Here is a 21,551-nt window from a genome sequence, read left to right as displayed (position 1 = left end):
CACACACACACACACACACACACACACACACACAACCTTGGCGACTCGACTAGCTATGCCCAGTGAATTGGTAAGGAAGAGCTGTAGATATGACCACAGTAAGAATCAGTTGGTATATCGTGCGAGGTTCTATGTGAGTTTGTGTCTTTATCTTTGTTCTTTGACTTGTCTCTCTTTATTTTTGTCTTATTCTGTTCTTCTTTATTCCTTTATTCGTTTGTTTGTTTGTTTTGGGGTTTTAGTATGTGTGAGAGAGAGAGAGAGAGAGAGAGAGAGAGAGAGAGAGAGAGAGAGAGAGAGAGAGAGAGAGAGAGAGAGAGAGAGAGAGAGAGAAAAAACAAAATAGAAAATAAGAAAGAAAGTAAAGAAAGTAAAGAAAGAAGAAAGGACACCTAAAAGTCCCTCCCGAGACGCTATCATCATCAGTAGTAGGAGGAGGAGGAGGAGCTGGGCCTTTACAGTACCACCAGTCATTCTTCATGTTTATATCATAAGAGACCCGTCCCCAAGGTCAACTACCCCTACCCCTTATACCTCATACCTACCCCTTACACCTCATCATACTTCACCCCTCACCTCTGCTCTACTCTACTCTGCTCTGTTCGGCTCGGCTCTGCTCTGCTCTACGACGGTGGTCAACCTTCTTCAGTACTTAGAACGGGTGTGTCCTTACCCCGTCCCCTTCACCTAATGAACGAGGAGAGGAGGGGGAGGGAGGATGGGGAGAGGGAGGGAGGAGAGAGGGGATGAGGATAGAAGTGGGAGGGGAGGGAGGAGAAGGAATACGGATGATGGAGAATGGACAGAAAAACTTGAAGAACCTCGGCTGGCCAAAGTCCTCCTCACCTCACTTAGTACTAAAGGGGCAATAAGGGACACCAAAGGGCAATAAGGGACACCAAAGGGCAATAAGGGACACCAAAGGGCACCTCCCGCCGTAACAATCCTTAACCGGGTCCTAAAATGTCACGAACCTTTGCAAATGTCGCACTGTACAAATATTTAGCCACAAGGACACCATATCAGAAATATTAACCCCGTGAGTACTATGGCATTAACCCTCTTGAGTACGATGACATTAACCCTCTTGAATACGATGACATTGTATTCAGGAGGTTAAATCATAGAACGCAAAGGGTTAATGCCATCGTACTCAAGGGCTCAATGCCATCGTACTCAAGGGGTTAAATATTTCATCTGCCGTGTAAACAAACAAACAAAACATGTACACTCAATACATAGGCGACAACAAATAAATACCAACACAAATACACATAATTACACATATACAATTCAACCTCCCTGGCAGAACAGATTCAAGGTAACAAAAGGTGACGCGTGTCTACCTGGAACCGTGACTCACCTGACTCAACACCTGAGTTACTTAATCTTAAATAACACTGGAGATAAATAAAACATCTTACACCTGTACTATTGGATGATGACTTATTGGTTCTTATTGTTCCAGGAAGACGTGTTAATTACAGCATCACAGGTAAATTTACAGGTAGGTAGAAGTAAATAAAATGATGTAGGTTCGAATGTCTGTCACCAGTGGGGTTGTATTGTGTATTCATGTCCGCTATAGTTCGAAGGTGAGGGTGGGTGAGTGTGGTGGTGCAGGGTGTAGACAAGGTGAATATGTGTGTTTGTGGTAGTCGTAGGGTGTGGTGAACAGGGTATAGGGTGGTCGTAGGATGTGGGGTACTGGATGTGTGTGGTCGTAGGGTGTAAGAAAGTGGGTGTGGGATAGTGGTGAGGGTGTGTGGTCGTAGGATGTGGGGCACTGGATGTGTGTGTGGTCGTAGTGTGTGTGTGTGTGTGGTCGTAGGATGTGGGGCACTGGATGTGTGTGTGGTCGTAGTGTGTGTGTGTGTGTGTGGTCGTAGGATGTGGGGCACTGGATGTGTGTGTGGTCGTAGTGTGTGTGTGTGTGTGTGTGGTCGTAACGAGGGTGTGGTCGAGTCTGCATGTGCCGTGACCACCACCACCACTCTGGCCACACACACACACACACACTGAAGATCATGTCAGCGGGGAACACAGCGTGCCTGGCGAGACAGGGCGAGGGATGCACAGTAGGCGAAGGAAAGGATATACACGTGGGGGGTGAGGGGGGTTGATAAGATACGGAAGGACAGGTGAGGATACGTAGCTTGTTGGAGGATGACAGAGAGAGAGATAGACAGAATGATGTCATCACCCAAGAGAGACAGACAAAGATACGTGCCACCAGAGACATACAGACAAGTTCCACCACCAGACAGACATAGCCAAGTTCCAGACAGACATATAGACACGTTCCACCACCAGACAGACATATAGACAAGTTCCACCACCAGACAGACATATAGACACGTTCCACTCAGGACAGACAGACAGCCATGAGTGCCAGCCCTGACCACCTCTGAACACCTGTTCTCTCTTGCCCACCTTTAAACTTGCTCACCAAGGTCAAACACGGAGGGTGATGAATGAGTAGACTTGTCGTAATGAGCGTGGGTGGGCGTGGGTGGGTGGGCGTGGATTGGGTATGTTGGGGAGAGTCAGTGGGGAGTAAAGAGTAAGAAGGGTAGTAGGAGTAGGTGTGGGGTATAGGTGTAGGTGAGGTGGGGTGGGGTGGGGTGGGGTGGGGTGGGGGTGGGGTGGGGTGGTGGGGTGTAGTGGTGTGAGGTGAGGTGTAGGGTGTGGGTGTAAGGTGTGGGTGTAGGGTGTGGGTGAGGTGTAGGGTGGGGTGAGGTGTGGGGTGTAGGGTGTGGGTATAGGTGTGGTGTAGGGTGTGGATGTAGGTGTGGGGGTGTAGGGTGTAGGTGTGGGGTGAGGTGTAGGGTGTGGGGTGTAGGGTGTGGGTGTAGGTGTGGAGAGGAAGCTATGATCACCACTCGTCCCCGTCCGTGCACCTGTAGTGTTGGTATAATTATCCTAAACCGCCCATCCTACCACTGGTGATATCCTGGCATCCTGCTATGGGTGGCACCTTGTTCTGACACTGATGGCACCCTGACCGCCTACCATTGGTGGTTTCCTGGTCACAAACCAACGGTGGCACCCTCAACATGTAACACAGGTGGCACCCTCAACATGTAACACAGGTGGCACCCTCAACATGTAACACAGGTGGCACCCTAAACATGTAACACAGGTGGCACCCTCAACATGTAACACAGGTGGCAGCCTCAACATGTAACACAGGTGGCACCCTAAACATGTAACACAGGTGGCACCCTCAACATGTAACACAGGTGGCACCCTCAACATGTAACACAGGTGGCAGCCTCAACATGTAACACAGGTGGCACCCTAAACATGTAACACAGGTGGCACCCTAAACATGTAACACAGGTGGCACCCTGAACATGTAACACAGGTGGCACCCTGAGCATGAACATGTAACACAGGTGGCACCCTGAACATGTAACACAGGTGGCACCCTAAACATGTAAAACTGGAGGCACTGATCTCCTAACACAGGTGGCACCCTGAACCACTGTACACGGAGGTAGTGATCATATTCCCCTCACTGGGAGGACAGACAGACTAACCAGTACATCAGTGGTGACTATAACATGAGTCACCACCAGAAGGTGTGGTACACAACACTCAGGTATAACAACAGGTACAGTAATTGGTCTACGTTTCTACACTATGAATAATACAAATACACCTTAATATATCCAGTCATCACCTTGCTTCATCACACAAAGATATACATTATACATTTTTCTTGTTCATTGTAAGAAAATAATACAGCCCAAGGTGTGTTTTTCATTCACATACGGATACAACTCAATATGGAGTAACTTGATCCACTTCAGTTAACAGTTTCACTGAAACATGAGCTTTTGTTGTGACCAAGATACCGTAATGTTTATTGAATATATTATTTCACTGCTCTTATATCTTTCAGTGTTCCACGTGTAACACACCATGTTTTCACTGTCAAGTCACCAGGCATCACTTTAGAGGTGTGAGGACGGGGGTGTGTTGAGGGCTCACCAGCACCACGCCCCTCACCACTCGTATAAACACACAAGACAGAGAAAGAGAATCAACAAGACCGAGTAGCGTCCCGGACCAGCGCCGCGCCACGCCGCCCCGCGGGCCACACCACCACTACTGCCTGAGTCATTCTGGCCAACACCACCACCACCACCAGTGATCAGCCCAGGCAGCAGCAGCACACCCTCACCACGCTAAAACCGTCCTCTCCTCGCTCACACCTCCCTTCCTCTCTCCCAGACACACACGCTCCTTCCTCCGCCTCCTCTCTACCCTTCATCTTTCCCTCTTCCGCCACCTGCATCGGACGTATCACGTACCACCAAGATAGCAACAAAATGTATGAAGACGGGAAGAATGTATTTGGGATAAATTCTGGCAATGGATGCGTGGCTAGCTAGCTGGCTTGGTCCCCTCCCCTCACCACCCGCCTGGCACTTGTTGAATTTATCTCACTGTGTTTCGTCTCATCTCGCGTTATTCCACCGCCCACGACACACACCAAGAGCCCCAACAATCTCCTGTAACACACGTCCCCCACCAATAACCGAGAAGGAATTATCAACGAAATACACTGAAAAATCCAAAAAAAGTTCGATCAATGCTGAATTAAACAAGAGTTCTGCTAAGGCGGACAGTGAACGTAACTCCCTACTCAGGCATTTCCATAATCTGGTGATACTTCCAAGGGGAGCAGGAGGGGCATGGTGAGCACATGTCTTGCTGAGGCTGTGTGATGCTGCACCTCCTCCATGTTGCGCGGGACGTCCCAGGTAACAACGGAACACAACACGCGCCCTTACATGATGTTGGTGCTACTGACAACCTCTGCAACTTACATAAACTTTTAAAAACACAGGACCCACCACATCCCGAACACAACACAACACATCACCACCACATCCCGAACACAACACAACACATCACCACCACATCCCGAACACAAGACAACACATCACCACCACACCCCTGACACCAAAAGCACCACCACCACATTTGACACCGCAACACACCACTACCGCCACATCTCTAACACCGCAACACATCACCACCACCACATTTGACACCGCACACACCACTACCGCCACATCTCTAACACCGCAACACATCACCACCACATCCCGAACACCAAAACACACCACCACCACCACCACCATCCGAGCTAATGTGGATTGTTGCTTTGTTACGTTAAGATTCTATTCCTCCTCCCTCCCCCTCTCAAAAAACCCTGAAGACCCAAATTTTGCGAAATGTGAACCACTAATTTTGTTACCCTTAGGTTAATGATGAAGTATCGTAGAGTGACACGAATAGACGGTATCGTAGAATGACATAACGCATGCAAATCACTGGTTGAGGGACACTACAAAACCTGACGACGGTAATGCTCGGTTTCAGGTCCTCCACCGTACCCAACATGACCTAACAAGGGCCTCAGGGATAGCGTGTGAGAGGGCTGGACATCACCTCTTCATCGGAGAGAGAGAGAGAGAGAGAGAGAGAGAGAGAGAGAGAGAGAGATGCGTGTAGACAAGTGTGTGTATGAGAGGGAAAAACAGCTCCCTCTCTCTCTCTCTCTCTCAAGACGAGTTGTGGTTGTCATGGAGGATGTAGAGTGGTCCATGAGAGGGCCGAGTATCCCTTCTCAGGATGTAAAGTCGAGTGGTGTATGAGAGGGCAGAGTGTCCCCTCAGGATGTAGAGTGGTGCATGAGAGGGGCAGATCCTCCCTTTCAAGCCTAGTAGTGCTAATGTTAAGAGGATGGGTGTCGCCTTCCCTCATGCCATAAACAAGACACACATACCTCCTGGCCCCTCACAACACACACCATCACACCGAGTAAATTCACTACTAAACTACCACCTGCAGGACCTTATTGGGGAGCAAGGGGAGGGGAGAGGAAGACGGGGAGGGGGAGACGGGGAGAGGAAGACGGGGAGGGGAGAGGAAGACGGGAGGGGAGAGGAAGACGGGAGGGGAGGGGAGAGGAAGACGGGAGGGGAGAGGAAGACGGGAGGGGAGAGGAAGACGGGAGGGGAGAGGAAGACGGGGAGGAGAGGAAGAGGGGAGGGAGAGGAAGACGGGAGGGGAGGAAGATGGGGAGGGGAGAGGAAGACGGGAGGGGGAGGAGAAGATGGGAGGGAGAGGAAGACGGGAGGGGAGAGGAAGATGGGGAGGGGAGAGAAGATGGGAGGGGAGAGGAAGATGGGGAGGGGGAGAGGAAGACGGGGAGGGGAGAGGAAGACGGGAGGGGGAGAGGAAGATGGGAGAGGGAGAAGAAGACGGAGGGGAGAGGAAGACGGGGAGGGGAGAGGAAGACGGGGAGGGGAGAGGAAGACGGGGAGGAGAGAAGATGGAGGGGGAGAGGAAGATGGGGAAGGGAGAGGAAGACGGGGAGGGGGAGAAGGGGAGAGGAAGATGGGAGGGAGAGGAAGACGGGGGAGGGAGAGGAAGACGGGAGGGGGAGAGAAGAAGGGAGAGGAAGACGGGAGGGGCAGAGGAAGAGGGGGAGGGAGGGGAGGAAGAGGGGAGGGAAGGGAGAGGAAGAGGGGGGAGGAAGATGGGGAAGGGAAGGGAGACAGAAGGGGGTATGGGGAGAGGGTAGGGAATAGGTTAAGGTAAGGAAAGGGAAGGAGGAGGTGTGGTATGGTATGAGGCAGCGTCAGAAGGCCACACACACACACATACGCTCAACACCTGACTCCAGATTCTCAGAGATTCGCATATCATTATTTTTTTTTTACCTTTTTTACCTCGTGGGTGATGGCATGGCTACAGGTCTCAAGCCCCAACACGTGAGATCGTCAGCAGATGCAATAAAGAAGTGAATATTTTACCGTAGTTGGGGGAATACTATCCAATTTATGAAGCTTTTGAGAATCACCAAGAACAAATTATCACATCGAACAGGGTCCCGAGGCGAAGCCAATGTAATTTTCCATTGGACGGGGGAACCTCTTCAACAATCATAATGTAAACAAAAACTACATACCAGCTGTTGTTTAGGTTAGGTTAGGTTAAGTTAGGTTAGGTTAAGGTTAGGTTAAGGTTAGGTTAAGGTTAAGGTTAGGTTAAGGTTAGGTTAAGGTTAGGTTAAGTTTAGATTAGGTTAGGTTAGATTAAACTCGATACAGTGTGACTCTGACCTAGAATTTGCTTCCGGATGATGACCAGAACCAGCGAGTTTTTGTCGCGTGTTGGGGGAGATATCGACCAGGAGGCCCCGTGGTGCTGCCTCGTATTTAAACTCGACCCATAAATCCTACTGGGTGTCAATCCTTTCCGCGTAATGACCAGGCGGGGGAGGGGGCGTCTACCTGCCTCCTCCTCTTCCCTCACCCCTTCTCTACCTCCTCTTCCCCCTACTCTTCCTCCTCTTCCCCCCTCTACTCTACCTTCTCTTCCCCCTATTCCACCTCCTCTTCCCTCACCCCTACTCTACCTCCTCTTCCCTCACCCCTACTCTACCTGCTCTTCCCTCACCCCTACTCTACCTCCTCTTCCCTCACCCCTACTCTACCTGCTCTTCCCTCACCCCTACTCTACCTGCTCTTCCCTCACCCCTACTCTACCTCCTCTTCCCTCACCCCTATTCTACCTCCTTTCCCCCCTACTTCCCTATCTCCTCCCGTCACTATCCAGTATCTCCTTCCTCTTCTTTTCTTTTCTCTCCCTTCTTCCCTTCTCTCCGACTCCAAGGATTTTTGTTCTTTTCCCTCTACTGCTTCATTTTATCTCTCCTCTCCTCCTTCCTCTTCCTCCTCGTCCACGTATTCCTCCTCCCCCTCCATTTCATTCCCCTTCTTCCTCCTCCTCCTCTTTCTCTTCGATCCAGAAAATTCATATCCTCTTCCTCTCCCTCCTCGCTCACTCCTCTCTTCCTTCTTCCTCCGGTATATGACCTAGCTATTGCGTCGTCAGAGAAGTAATTACCACCACAATCAATCCTCCTTCCTCTATCTCCTCTTCTCTCTCTCTTCCTCCTCCTCTTTTTTCTCCCTTCCGTATCCTTCACCTTTTCTCCTCTTCTCTTCCTCTTCCCTTTGGCACACAACTCCTGCCCCCCTTCCTCTCTGTTCCGCCTCTTCCCTCCAACATATGACTCCTTCCCTCCTCTTCCTCTTCCCTCCTCCTCGCACACCTATAAGGACGGCACACTATCTCCTCTGAGGCCCATCACCTTATCTTAATATTCCCGGTTTTCTCGCCAAATTCTTCTCCTTCCTCCTTGTACCTTCTTCTCTTATCTCTCCTCTGGTCCTCCTTCGTTTCTTACTCTTCCCCTTTGTTTTTTTCTCTTATCTTCTCTTTTCTTTATTCTTCGTTTCTTCACACTTAATCTGTTTGATATTTCTTTATTTCCTTTTGTCTTATCTCTGGTTATTATCGACGCTTAAATGCTACACCTAACCTAACCTAACCTAACCTATCCCATCCTAACCTAACTTATCCTATCCTAACCTAACTTATCCAGTCCTATCCTAACTTATCCTATCCTAACCTAACTTAACCTATTCTATTATGACCTGACCTAACCTAACCCAACCTAACCTGACCTGACTTGACCTAACCTAACCTAACCTAACCACAACTAGTCTCACCTCCACAGTCCAGGTCTTGAGAGAAACAGGATGGCCAGGTATAAATGACGTCCTAGGAGATGATAATAGTGACTGAGTGACCGCCAGGTGAGATTCCAGGGACTGAGTGTTAATTGTACAGGTGTTTGTAATTCATGAGTGACCAGTGACAATTAGGTTACAGGAGAGGTGGTATAGTGTCACTCAGGCTTCTAACTCACATCTCTCTCTCTCTCTCTCTCTCTCTCTCTCTCTCTCTCTCTCTCTCTCTCTCTCTCACCACGCACTGACGGGAAAAAACCAACAATTTCCCTAAAAAAAAAAATTAAATAAATAAATAAATAAAAATATCCTTCCAAACTGCGACTGTAAAATAATAATCTAATACCAGACCACAAGTTGCCTCCCTCAACGTGTAAACAAGATCAATATTGGCCCAGGAAGACACGATATTCCTCTTAAGGAGTAATGCGGATGAAGGTCTTGACCCTGAGGAAGACAAGTTCGTGCGAGACACCACAACAACAACAGAGAGAAAGACACAGAAACAGAGATAGACACAACGGAGGAAGACAACAGAGGTAGACAACAGAGGTAGACAACAGAGGTAGACAACAGAGAACAGGATACAACAACAGACGGCCAGACACAACGGGTTCAGACCTAACAGGCAAGTAGACCCAACAGAGAGCCAGGTAGCAACAGAGGACCAGAGCCAACAGACGGCCAGGTAGCAACAGAGGACCAGAGCCAACAGAAGGCCAGACAACAACAGAGGGACCAGAGCCAACAGAGAGCCAGGTAGCAACAGAGAACCAGAGCCAACAGAAGGCCAGACAACAACAGAGGGACCAGAGCCAACAGAGAGCCAGGTAGCAACAGAGAACCAGAGCCAACAGAAGGCCAGACAACAACAGAGGGACCAGAGCCAACAGACGGCCAGACAACAACAGAGGGACCAGAGCCAACAGACGGCCAGACAACAACAGAGGGACCAGAGCCAACAGAAGGCCAGACAACAACAGAGGGACCAGAGCCAACAGACGGCCAGACAACAACAGAGGGACCAGAGCCAACAGACGGCCAGACAACAACAGAGGGACCAGAGCCAACAGACGGCCAGACAACAACAGAGGGACCAGAGCCAACAGAAGGCCAGACAACAACAGAGGGACCAGAGCCAACACGGCCAGACAACAACAGAGGACCAGAGCCAACAGACGGCCAGACAACAACAGAGGGACCAGAGCCAACAGAAGGCCAGACAACAACAGAGGGACCAGAGCCAACAGAAGGCCAGACAACAACAGAGGGACCAGAGCCAACAGACGGCCAGACAACAACAGAGGGACCAGAGCCAACAGACGGCCAGACAACAACAGAGGGACCAGAGTCAACAGACGGCCAGACAACAACAGAGGGACCAGAGCCAACAGAAGGCCAGAACAACAGAGGACCAGAGCCAACAGAAGGCCAGACAACAACAGAGGGACCAGAGCCAACAGAAGGCCAGACAACAACAGAGGACCAGAGCCAACAGACGGCCAGACAACAACAGAGGGACCAGAGTCAGAAGGCCAGACAACAACAGAGGACCAGAGTCAACAGACGGCCAGACAACAACAGAGGGACCAGAGCCAACAGACGGCCAGACAACAACAGAGGGACCAGAGCCAACAGACGGCCAGACAACAACAGAGGACCAGAGCCAACAGACGGCCAGACAACAACAGAGGGACCAGAGCCAACAGACGGCCAGACAACAACAGAGGGACCAGAGTCAACAGAAGGCCAGACAACAACAGAGGACCAGAGCCAACAGACGGCCAGACAACAACAGAGAGGGACCAGAGCCAACAGACGGCCAGACAACAACAGAGGGACCAGAGCCAACAGACGGCCAGACAACAACAGAGGGACCAGAGTCAACAGAAGGCCAGACAACAACAGAGGACCAGAGTCAACAGACGGCCAGACAACAACAGAGGGACCAGAGCCAACAGACGGCCAGACAACAACAGAGGACCAGAGTCAACAGAGGCCAGACAACAACAGAGGACCAGAGTCAACAGAAGGCCAGACAACAACAGAGGGACCAGAGTCAACAGAAGGCCAGACAACAACAGAGGGACCAGAGCCAACAGACGGCCAGACAACAACAGAGGGACCAGGAGCCAACAGAAGGCCAGACAACAACAGAGGGACCAGAGTCAACAGAAGGCCAGACAACAACAGAGGACCAGAGTCAACAGACGGCCAGACAACAACAGAGGGACCAGAGCCAACAGACGGCCAGACAACAACAGAGGACCAGAGCCAACAGACAGCCAGACAACAACAGAGGACCAGAGCCAACAGACGGCAGACAACAACAGAGGGACCAGAGCCAACAGACGGCAGACAACAACAGAGGACCAGAGTCAACAGAAGGCCAGACAACAACAGAGGAACCAGAGCCAACAGAAGGCCAGACAACAACAGAGGACCAGAGCCAACAGACGGCCAGACAACAACAGAGGGACAGAGCCAACAGAAGGCCAGACAACAACAGAGGCCAGACAACAACAGGGGACCAGAGCCAACAGACGGCCAGACAACAACAGAGGACCAGAGCCAACAGACGGCCAGACAACAACGAAGGCCAGACAACAACAGGGGACCAGAGCCAACAGACGGCCAACAACAACAGAGGACCAGAGAGCCAACAGAGGCCAGACAACAACAGAGGGACCAGAGCCAACAGACGGCCAGACAACAACAGAGGGACCAGAGCCAACAGACGGCAGACAACAACAGAAGGCCAGACAACAACAGGGGACCAGAGCCAACAGAAGGCAGACAACAACAGAAGGCCAGACAACAACAGGGGGACAGAGCCAACAGACGGCAGACAACAACAGAGGGACCAGAGCCAACAGAGGCCAGACAACAACAGAGGGACCAGAGCCAACAGACGGCAGACAACAACAGAGGGACCAGAGCAACAGACGGCCAGACAACAACAGAGGCCAGACAACAACGAAGGCAGACAACAACAGGGGACCAGAGCCAACAGAAGGCCAGACAACAAGAGAAGGCCGGACAACAACAGAGGACCAGAGCCAACAGACGGCCAGACAACAACAGAGGCCAGACAACAACAGAGGACCAGAGCCAACAGAGGCCAGACAACAACAGAAGGCAGACAACAACAGAGGACCAGAGCCAACAGAAGGCCAGACAACAACAGAGCCAACAGACAACAACAGACAGTCAGGTCCATAACAGCCTCTTCCTAAGACCAGAGCTTTTGTTCCGGTGTCGCCAGGAATCGATCTTTGAGTAGTCGAGGTGTATCGACCGTCTACTGTAGGGCGGGGAGGGGTAGGCAGGGGAGGGTGGGCAGGGGAGGGTAGGCAGGGGGAGGGTAGGCAGGGAGGAGTAGACAGGGAGGGGTAGGCAGGGGAGGGGGGTGGCAGGGAGGAGTAGACAGGGAGGGATTTAATTTGCGTGGCGCCCAGTGCGAGTACTAGGGGAAATATAAACAAAGTTACCGGGAAACGGGGGGAGGGAGGAGGGAGGGGGGGGGAGGGGGAGGGGGGACACGCCCACCCTCCTAATAATTACCTTCTGCCACCGGGAATTTCCGTGTTTCTTATCGATGATGGTTCTGGCGGGTGTAGTTGTGTGTCTGTCGGTGAACTGTGTTGAAGACTGAGTGGGAGTGAACGTACACACACACGTACATGGAGACTACAGAACCGTAGACATACACATAAAGACACCAAACAGACACTATAAGCAGTCAACACAACACACACACACACACACACACACACACACACACACACACACACACACACATACACACACCGCAACCAAGTAAGAAAGTAGACACATCCCACATCGTCCACCTCCCCAAACACAATTTTCGAGCGCCGCCTCCCTCTATGAGCACAGTTCAATACCAAGTTTGAGTGTTGAGTTGAGGCAAAACAGAACACAATAGTGGACGGATATTGAGTGAGGGGGAGCTGAGGGGGAGACAGTAGGAGAGAGAGAGAGAGAGATATGGGCCAGCGTCAGGAGGGAGCGGGGCGAGGTGTCGTGGAAGGGGGAAGAGAGACGAATCGAAGGACAAGTTATAGGGTGAAATAAGAAGAGGGAGATGGAAGGAGGGAGGGAAGGAAGGGAGGGAGGGAAGGAAGAAGGAGGGAGGAGGGAGGGAGGAGGAAGGAAGGTAGTCAGGGTGTTAGGGAGGGATGGAAGGATGGGAGAAGGAGGTAGTCAGGGTGTCAAGGCAAGTGCTAGATAAGGGACTCAAGGAAAAGAAGCCCAGGAATCTGACGTTACACTACAGGACACTTTATTATTTTACCAGGAACTGACTGGAAATATAAGACGAGGGATGTAGTTGCCACGGGGAGGGTGAACCTGGGGGGAGGGGGGAGGGGGGAGGGATGATGAGGAGGGCGTGCGGTCATGAAGAAAATGAAAGAGGGGGGGGGTGTGTTGGGGTGGTGTGGGTCTTGAAGTACTGTACATGAAGGAGCAACCACCGTAAAAATGAGGGGGGGGGACCAGGTGTCATACTCACCAGGCGCAATCAGGGAGCAAAAGCATGAAAAGAGGTAGGGTAGGGGAGGGAAGAGGGGGGGGAGAGGTAGGAGGGAGGAGAGGGTAGGGGGAGAGGGTAGGGGAGAGGGAAAGAGGGGGGAGAGGTAGGGGAGGGGAGGGAAAGAGGGGGGGAGAGGTAGGGGAGGGAGGGAAGAGGGGGAGAGGTAGGGGAGGGGAGGGGAAGAGGTAGGAGAGGTAGGGGAGGGAAGAGGGGGGAGAGGTAGGGGGGAGGGGAAGGGAGAGGCAGGAGGAGGGAAGAGGGCAGAGAGGGGCGAGAGGGAGGGAGGGGAAGAGGTAGGAGGTGGGAAGTGTATTAATTAATAACAATTGAATAAGATGGAAGGGGAGGAGGAGTGAGTTAGTACTTGTCAAAGTATAAGTAAATGAAGGGTAAGAAGGAAGGAGGGAGGGGGGAGGAGGGAAGAGGAAGGGGAGGGGAAGGAGGGAAGAGGAAGGGGAGGGGAGGAGGGAAGAGGAAGGGGAGGGAAGGAGGGAAGAGGAAGGGGGAGGTAGTTGTCATCAGAAGCATGCGATGGACAGCAGCTAGGGGGGGGGTTATAATATAAATGCCACGAAATACAGGAATGGTTGAGCTGTTGTGATATTGGATGTTAGGAGGGACAAAAGGAGCGAAGTTTGTCATTGGCTCTTTCCACTATGACGTCAGACATGTAAACAAACAAGTTTTGCTGTATTGTGAGATCGTTTGGTTTTATGGCTTTGAAGGGTGAAGGGAGGAAGGGTGAAGGGGAGGAAGGGGTGAAGGGGAGGAAGGGTGAAGGGAGGAAGGGTGAAGGAAGGGAGGAAGGAGGAAGGGGTGAGGAGGAGGAAGGGTGAAGGAGGAAGGTGAAGAGGAGGAAGGGTGAAGGGAGGAAGGGTGAAGGAGGAAAGGAAGGGAGGAAGGGTGAAGGTGGGAGGAAGGGTGAAGGGGAGGAAGGGTGAAGGGAGGAGGGGTGAAGGGGAGGAGGGGTGACGGGGAGGAAGGGTGAAGGGGAGGAAGAGTGAAGGGAGGAAGGGGTGAAGGAGGAAGGTGAAGGAGGAAGGGTGAAGGGAGGAGGGGTGAAGGGGAGGAGGGGTGACGGGGAGGAAGGGTGTAGGGATGAGGGGTGAAGGGGAGGAAGGGTGAAGGGGAGGAAGGGTGAAGGGAGGAAGGGTGAAGGTGAAAGGGAGGAAGGGTGAAGGAGGAAGGGTGAAGGGGAGGAAGGTGAAGGAGGAAGGGTGAAGGAGGAAGGCAAAGGGAAGGTGAAGGGGAGGAAGGGAGGAAGGGTGGGGAGGAAGGGTGAAGGGAGGAGGGGTGAAGGAGGAGGGCGAGGGAGGGGGGGAGAAGGGTGACGGGGAGGAAGGGTGAGGATGAGGGTGAAGGGGAGGAAGGGTGAAGGGAGGAAGGGTGAAGGGAGGAAGGGAGGAAGGGTGAAAGGGAGGAAGGGTGAAGGGGAGGAAGGGTGAAGGAGGAAGGGTGAAGGGAGGAAGGGTGAAGGGGAGGAAGGGTGAAGAGGGAGGAAGGGTGTAGGGATGAGGGGTGAAGGGGAGGAAGGGTGAAGGAGGAAGGGTGAAGGGGAGGAAGGGTGTAGGGGATGAGGGGTGAAGGGAAGGGAGGAAGGGGTGAAGGGAGGAAGGTGAAGAGGAGGAAGAGGGGGAGGAAGGGTGAAGGGGAGGAAGGGTGAAGGGGGAGGAAGGGAAGGAGGAAGGGTGAAGGGGAGGAAGGGTGAAGGGGAGGAAGGAAGGGTGAAGGGGATGAGGGGTGAAGGAGGAAGGTGAAGGGGAAAGGTGAAGGGGAGTCTTGAAGGGCGGAAAGGATGGGGGGAAGGGAGACGGGGGGCAGGATGAAGGGGAAGGGAGACGGGGGGCGGCAGGATGAAGGGGAAGGGTGAAGGGGAAGGATAAAGAGGCATGTCCCTAAATTTCGTTAGAGATTGAAATATAGCAACAGTCGACCAGAAAAGTCAATAATAACACTCTTGTTTACATCACATTCCCGCCATCGGTCATTTTTAAAAGGCCATTCGACCCACAATGCATCAGAGCAAAACAAACCTTGAAGTGTTGTGAAATCGGGATAATTACGACAGTATAATTTAGAGGGAAAGGTTTTATACGATTATATACCACGGCCGCTCCTGTTATATAGCATACAGGAGTAGTTAAAGAACGAGCATATGCTATATGAGTGAGAGAGAGAGAGAGAGAGAGAGAGAGAGAGGGAGAGAGACACGACGACTTCCCCGTAAAAGTGACAACCCAGGGGGGGGGGGGTGGCAGGAGCGACAGTAGCAGGATGTGCGTCACGGGAAGGGACAGTGACGGCGCCATGAAGAGACACTGTCACTATTAAACTGTACAGTGATAGAGTGAGCCGCTGCTGCACCTTCACTGTATTGTTTGTTTATTGTGGTGCTGACTTAATGGTGTGTGTGTGTGTGTGTGTGTGTGTGTGTGTGTGTGTGTGTGTGTGTGTGTGTGTGTGTGTGTGTGTGTGTGTAAATATAAACATGAAAGTAAGTTTTGAGTTTCTGTTATGTTGTGGGTGATGGTAAATGGCTTGTGGCGTGGACTGTGTCATCTCCCCCACCAACTAGCCACACTAGAGCCACACCAGAGACCACAGCACCTACATCAACAAGCCACACCACCGACCACACCACCTACACAGCTTCAACCCCACACCGCGACGCCCGACACGACGCTTTAACAAAACACTTGACACCACCACGACACGAACCTCAAACACCGTAACAAGAAGCCCGTACACGACAACTGACAGCTGACACGACACTAAACGACGCGACTTTCAGCGACGCCCGACAGCCCAGACGACGCACAGTGGGTCAGGAAACATCCGTCATACGTCAACAATTAGCAAAACAAAAAAAGGGATGTGGGGATAAAGTGAGCCGTCCCCCTCACCCCTCACCCCTCCCTCACCCCTCCCTCCACCCCTCACCCCCCCTCCCCCACCCCTCCCCGGCCATTACTCAAGGCTTGTGAGATACATTAAAGATTTTACCGCGGTAGTGTGTGGCTATCAAAAGTCCTGCCGCCCACCCGCCCATCCTCCCTTCTCTTTAACTCTCTACCTATCAGTCTCCCTCCCTCCCTCTCCCTCCGTCAACCTCTACCTTCCCTGCCAGCCTCCCCTCCCTGCCTCCCTCAATCTCTACCTATCAGTCTCCCTCCCTCCCTTTCTCCCTCTTCAACTCCTACCTCCCTGTCAGCCTCCCTCCGTCCCTCCCTCAATTTTTTACCTCTCTACCTATCAGCCTCCTTCCTCCGTTTCTCTACCCCTCCCCACCCTACCTCCCCCTGCCAGCCTCCTCCGTCCCTCCCTCAATTTTACCTCTACCTATCAGCTCCCTCCCCCCCCTCCTCCGTCAATCTCTACCCCCACCCCCCCCCTCCCTCAATCTCCTCTCTACCTATCAGTCTCCCTCCCTCCGTTTCTCTCTCCTTCCTTTAATCTCTACCTCTCCCTGCCAGCCTCCCTCCCTCCATCTCCCCCTCTCCTCGTCAGCTTCCCTCCTTCCGTTCCTCTCCCTCTGACAACCCCCCTGTCCCTCCTCCCTATCTCCCTTCCCTTCCTCCTTTTATTTCCTTCCTATCCTTCTAACCTTACACCCTCTCGCCTACACCCGCCTCCCCTTCGGTACACACGCCCCTCTGTGTTTTGTGTACATTAGACATTTTGAATGGTTGGTTCCTCCCCCGTCCCTCCTCCTCTATCCCTCCATGCCCCCCCGTCCCTCCTTACGACGAACCACCGGACAGAAATGCTATCGATGAAATGCGTCGCGTTTATGCATTTCTTAAAAGTCGAACACGCGATGTATCCCCGAAAGTCATCGAATTCACCCTTTCCCTCCCCACATCCCCCTACCCCCCTCCTTCTTTCTCCTCCCCACGGTAAGTAACAAGAATTATCGCATCTACACGAGAAGGGTTGACCAATGACCCGACAACGCCGTAAACATGAGCGAGTGATTCCATAGTTTACCGCCAACTCGTAACTCCAATAAATTAAACGAGCTGGCCGCCGTACTCGCTAAATTCCATAGATGAAACGAAGGTGAGGCCACAGGGTCTAAGGTCACTCCCCATCCCCACCATAGGGTCAAAAAGGGTCACTTAATTCCCCAAATAAGAAGGAAAAGTTTATTTATTGACCTCGTCTGAGATTTTAAAGACGGGCGGACAGACGGACGGAAGAACGGAAGTACGATCGAACGGACGGACGGACGGAACGGTAATATTTCTCCTCCCTCCCTCCCCCAACGTATACGATGAGGGGAAAAGTAGTAACGCCCTCCCTCCCCCACCCCCACTCGTGATCTCTGTCGTCAGGGGACAAGACAATGACACCCCCTAAGCCTCCAGGAAGGACCACATACTACTGATACTTAGTTGGAGTGTCAGGACGAGGTGCAACCAATGATCCTCCTCCTCTTCTTCCTCACCCCCTCCCCTCTTCCTCCTTCTACCCCTCTTCCTCCTTTTCTCCTCTTTCTCCTTCTTCCTCCTCCTCCTCCTCCAGTTAAGAGCCAGAAGACAATACCTGAGGAGAAAGACAAGTGAACGGAAGGAAGAGAGAATAGAAGACAAACGGACGGACGGGAGGAATAATGAACGGACAAAAATACCGGACGGACAGTAAAAGAGCTCACTAACGGACGAGAGAGAGAGAGAGAGAGAGAGAGAGAGAGAGAGGAGGAGAGGAGAGAGAGAGAGAGGTGGTAAATAAGTGTTGATGGGACAAGCTAAGCACAATAAGAGGGTTGAAGGAGGGAGGATAAGGGAGGGAGATAAGGCTGAATTAGGGGAGAACGAGGTGAGAAGGGAGAATGGAAGATAAGGGGAATGATGGAAGGGGGGGGGGTGAGAAAGAGAGGTTAAGTGGTGGAGTAGAGAGATGGAGAGAATAACAGGAGAGAATATGGATAAATGAAGGAAGAATAGAGATAGAAGAAGAGACAGAAAAGGAGATAGAGGGGAGGGATGGTGATGGGGTGTTAACTAGGAGGGGGGAGATGGGGAGGACGTGTGACAAGTGACCACAGCAGTGACGAATGGGACATTTCCTAACACCCACAGCCAGACCATGGGAACCTTACACCACACTACCACCACCATGTTACCACCATCTACCACCACCATGTACCATAACCTACCACCATCTACCACCACCATGTACCATAACCTACCACCATCTACCACCACCATCAACACTTACTCCTACCACTACTCCCACCACCATGTACCTACTACCACCATCATTAAATCCTATCACCAGTACCATCATCCAATCCTATCACCACCTACCACAATTTACACCACACTGACGATTCTTTTTATTTTTATATCAATAGGGATTTAATTCTGTTTTTATTATTATTAGAGAAAGAAAAAAGTTAGATCGTCAACACAAAAAACACAGTATGTTAAACCACTGAAAAAACAACAACATTTACCATCACAATAACAAAAACATTCCACACACACCTTACACAAAAAAAGAAACCCACGGCAAAACACACACAAAAAAAAAGCCTAAGCCAAACACCAAACAAACATAGGCATTAACGTGAGTAGAGCCACCACCTCGTCACCGGTAAACTCGTCAAAATAAACCAAACACACACACACACACACACACACACACACACACACACACACACACACACACACACACACACACACACACACACACCTAAAAAAAAACGAGGTGGGAAAAAACAGATTCAAACACACACGAAAAAGGGTGTCAGCCGAGCAGTACACGCGCCAGAGAGACTCACACAGTCAAACTACCTGGTGATCGGGTTATGTTTTACGCCAGAGAGGTAGACGATACTAGGGAAGGTGTTAGGTACAGGTAGTTTAAACAAATACAGGTGCACGACACAAGCACAGGTACAGGCACTCGATATACAGGTACAGGCACTCGATATACAGGTACAGGCACTCGATATACAGGTACAGGCACTCGATATACAGGTACAGGCACTCGATATACAGGTACATGCACTCGATATACAAGCACAGGTATGAATAAAAATACAGTTATGGTTAACAAGTACAGGTATCGATACAAGTAAAGGTATACAAAATATACACCCAGACATATACACACTCTGGGGGAGGACAAAGAGCATCATACACCCGGGTTAATGATGCTGTCTGGCGATGCACTACTGATGATGGATCCCACGAGGGTAAAACACTTGGTATTCAATCCTCTTCTCAGGTTCTCTTAACACTATCGTTGTCAGTGAGCAAGGATGTCTTCGTTGAGAGAGAGAGAGAGAGAGTTAGTTGATATGAAGAATTGTTGGCGTGGCGCGACTCTCAGCCCGTCACCCGAGCCGCGACGGGACAGCTGTGTGGAAGACGTAGTGTAGGTCATCCCGGGGTCATGATCTCCCACCCACATTATCTTCACCAATGGCTGCCTGCACGTGTAAACCTTAATAGACACACGCACACGATAACGGTGGACCAGGGAGGAGGGGAGGGGGATATAGAGTTACGTGGAATCCTTAGGTTAAATCATCACAATGCGTTTGGGAATCCGCCTCACACAAAGCTACAGGAAGTGTGTTGTTATAGTCAAATATTTTCTCCCTCTTGGCGAAGGTTAGATCTGAGAAGACCTTGACGTTATTGTGAGTCTTTCAGAGATTATATTAAGTCACTATAACGTATTTATGTTCTCACCAAATGTGACTAACACAGACTTAACCCTTTAGTTATGTATGGTGATGCGGCCGAGTGGGTACAGGGCTCGCCTCCTGTCCTTACATCATTAGTTCAACTTAACGGCGCCCCCAGTTCACCCAGGTACCTAACTCTACAGTTGGGGGAGTGAAGGTAGTCAAGTGCAGTGCTGATCTTATGCCTCTTTAAGTACCAAAATGGACTTAGTCTACACTGCGATATATCCATATTGCCCCTAACCGGCCGTCAGACCCACAGGTGTACCTCAGGTATTAGCCTCCCCCAGGGGCCTCACGCTGGCTCCAAGAACAACATACCTCCCACGATACCTACACATACCCGCCTCACCTACACACCTGGGCCAGCGTCTTGTCAGCGTAGTGAGGCAGGTGGTGAACGCCTACTGCTGCCTGGGGGCACTAACATGGTGGTGGGGACAGGCAGCACCTACGCTCCAGCTGGCGTGGTGAAGTCATGAGCGCCAGCTGGGACCAGGCGTCACGCTTCACCGGGTGTTGGGAGAACTTAACACTTGGAAATCCGCCGCTGCCGCCAGTCACTATTATTACTGCAAGTGACCCTCGCCCTGTTCACCTCCCTATCTCTCTGTTCATCTCCCTGCTCACCTCCCTATCTATATTCCAGCTCCTCTTCTTACCTATCTCCTTGCTCATCTCCCTACCCATTTCCCTGTCCCTCTCCCTACCAAACTCCCTACATATTTCCCTCTATTTAACACGTTTAAAAATATCCAACACACCTGAGGACATAATCCCTCAGATATATTATGAATTAAATAAATTTTACCTGTCATGGCTCACAGAGAGGTCCCGGACACCCCAGCGCGCACGTGTGTGTGTTTCTTGCTATGATTTACCCACCAATTAACTTCTTACCTTCAGTAGCTCTCACCAGGTGTTTGTACGAGTTATTACATGAACTATGAACTGAGTACTATTTCAGTCTTATACTTCTGAACACATTCCCTCGAGTGTCTTGTCCATAGAACTACAGCTGTCAATGTACTGTACCCGGCCCTATAATTACCATAATGCTACTGTATCGCTGTAGTTTGTAATATTCTAGCTAAATAAACAGTTTCATTTTCCCACGGTACACAGGGCCGTTCACCACCCTCACTAAGTATGCTTTCCCCAGTACCCTAACCTCCTCACGGTAAATCCAAATCCTAAATGACTGGAATTAAAACCATACGGACGCGTGGAAGAAAAACCTCATTAACATAAAACAAAAACCTTAAAACTACTCCCAATATAAAGTGAAGAATCGAATTTTGTTATAAATTGTGTATAATGTCCGCAAGATGTGAATTACCAGACAGGTAGACGATAGGGATCCGGGAGGCCACCCTTCATACTGTTCCTCCAGGGTGCACATCATCCCTTGTCCCAGTGTACTTGACAATAGCTCCACCCTAACTCACTCCCTCCCTCCCTCCCCCCCTCCCTCTCTCTCTCTTCTCTTCCTTCCTTCCTACTTTCTTTCCCTCCCTCTGTGCCCCCTTCCCTTCCCTCCTATCCCATTACCCTGCGCCCCGCCCCTACCACTATCCTCCCGACCTACCACCCGGCGCCCCTACAAACACACCGCCCCTCTCAACCCTCGTGACAATGATGGAGTTTGTTTATGTTTCCCGGAAGGTGACCGAAC

General features: G+C 51.2%; 1 protein-coding gene across 7 annotated transcripts in view; it reads right to left on the bottom strand.

The window, feature by feature from the left end:
* Positions 1 to 21,551, bottom strand: part of LOC121867580 (adenomatous polyposis coli protein-like) — a 240,190-nt gene that overhangs the window by 112,620 nt on the left and 106,019 nt on the right. For 4 of the 7 annotated variants that reach the window (XM_042367590.1, XM_042367592.1, XM_042367591.1 and 1 more), the window contains exon 1: positions 4,059 to 4,130. The exons of 2 other annotated variants lie outside the window; for them this stretch is intronic. The gene's annotated coding sequence lies outside the window, so the exon portion shown is untranslated. Of the gene's footprint in view, positions 1 to 4,058; positions 4,132 to 21,551 lie in introns of those variants that run through there. One more of the 7 variants, XM_042367594.1, reaches the window with a different exon arrangement.

Source organism: Homarus americanus, unplaced genomic scaffold (genome assembly GCF_018991925.1).
Source record: "Homarus americanus isolate GMGI-L3 unplaced genomic scaffold, GMGI_Hamer_2.0 scaffold27457, whole genome shotgun sequence".
NCBI lineage: Eukaryota > Metazoa > Arthropoda > Malacostraca > Decapoda > Nephropidae > Homarus > Homarus americanus.
Note: the sequence above shows the minus strand (reverse complement) of the source record. Positions and strands in the feature narration are given on the sequence as shown.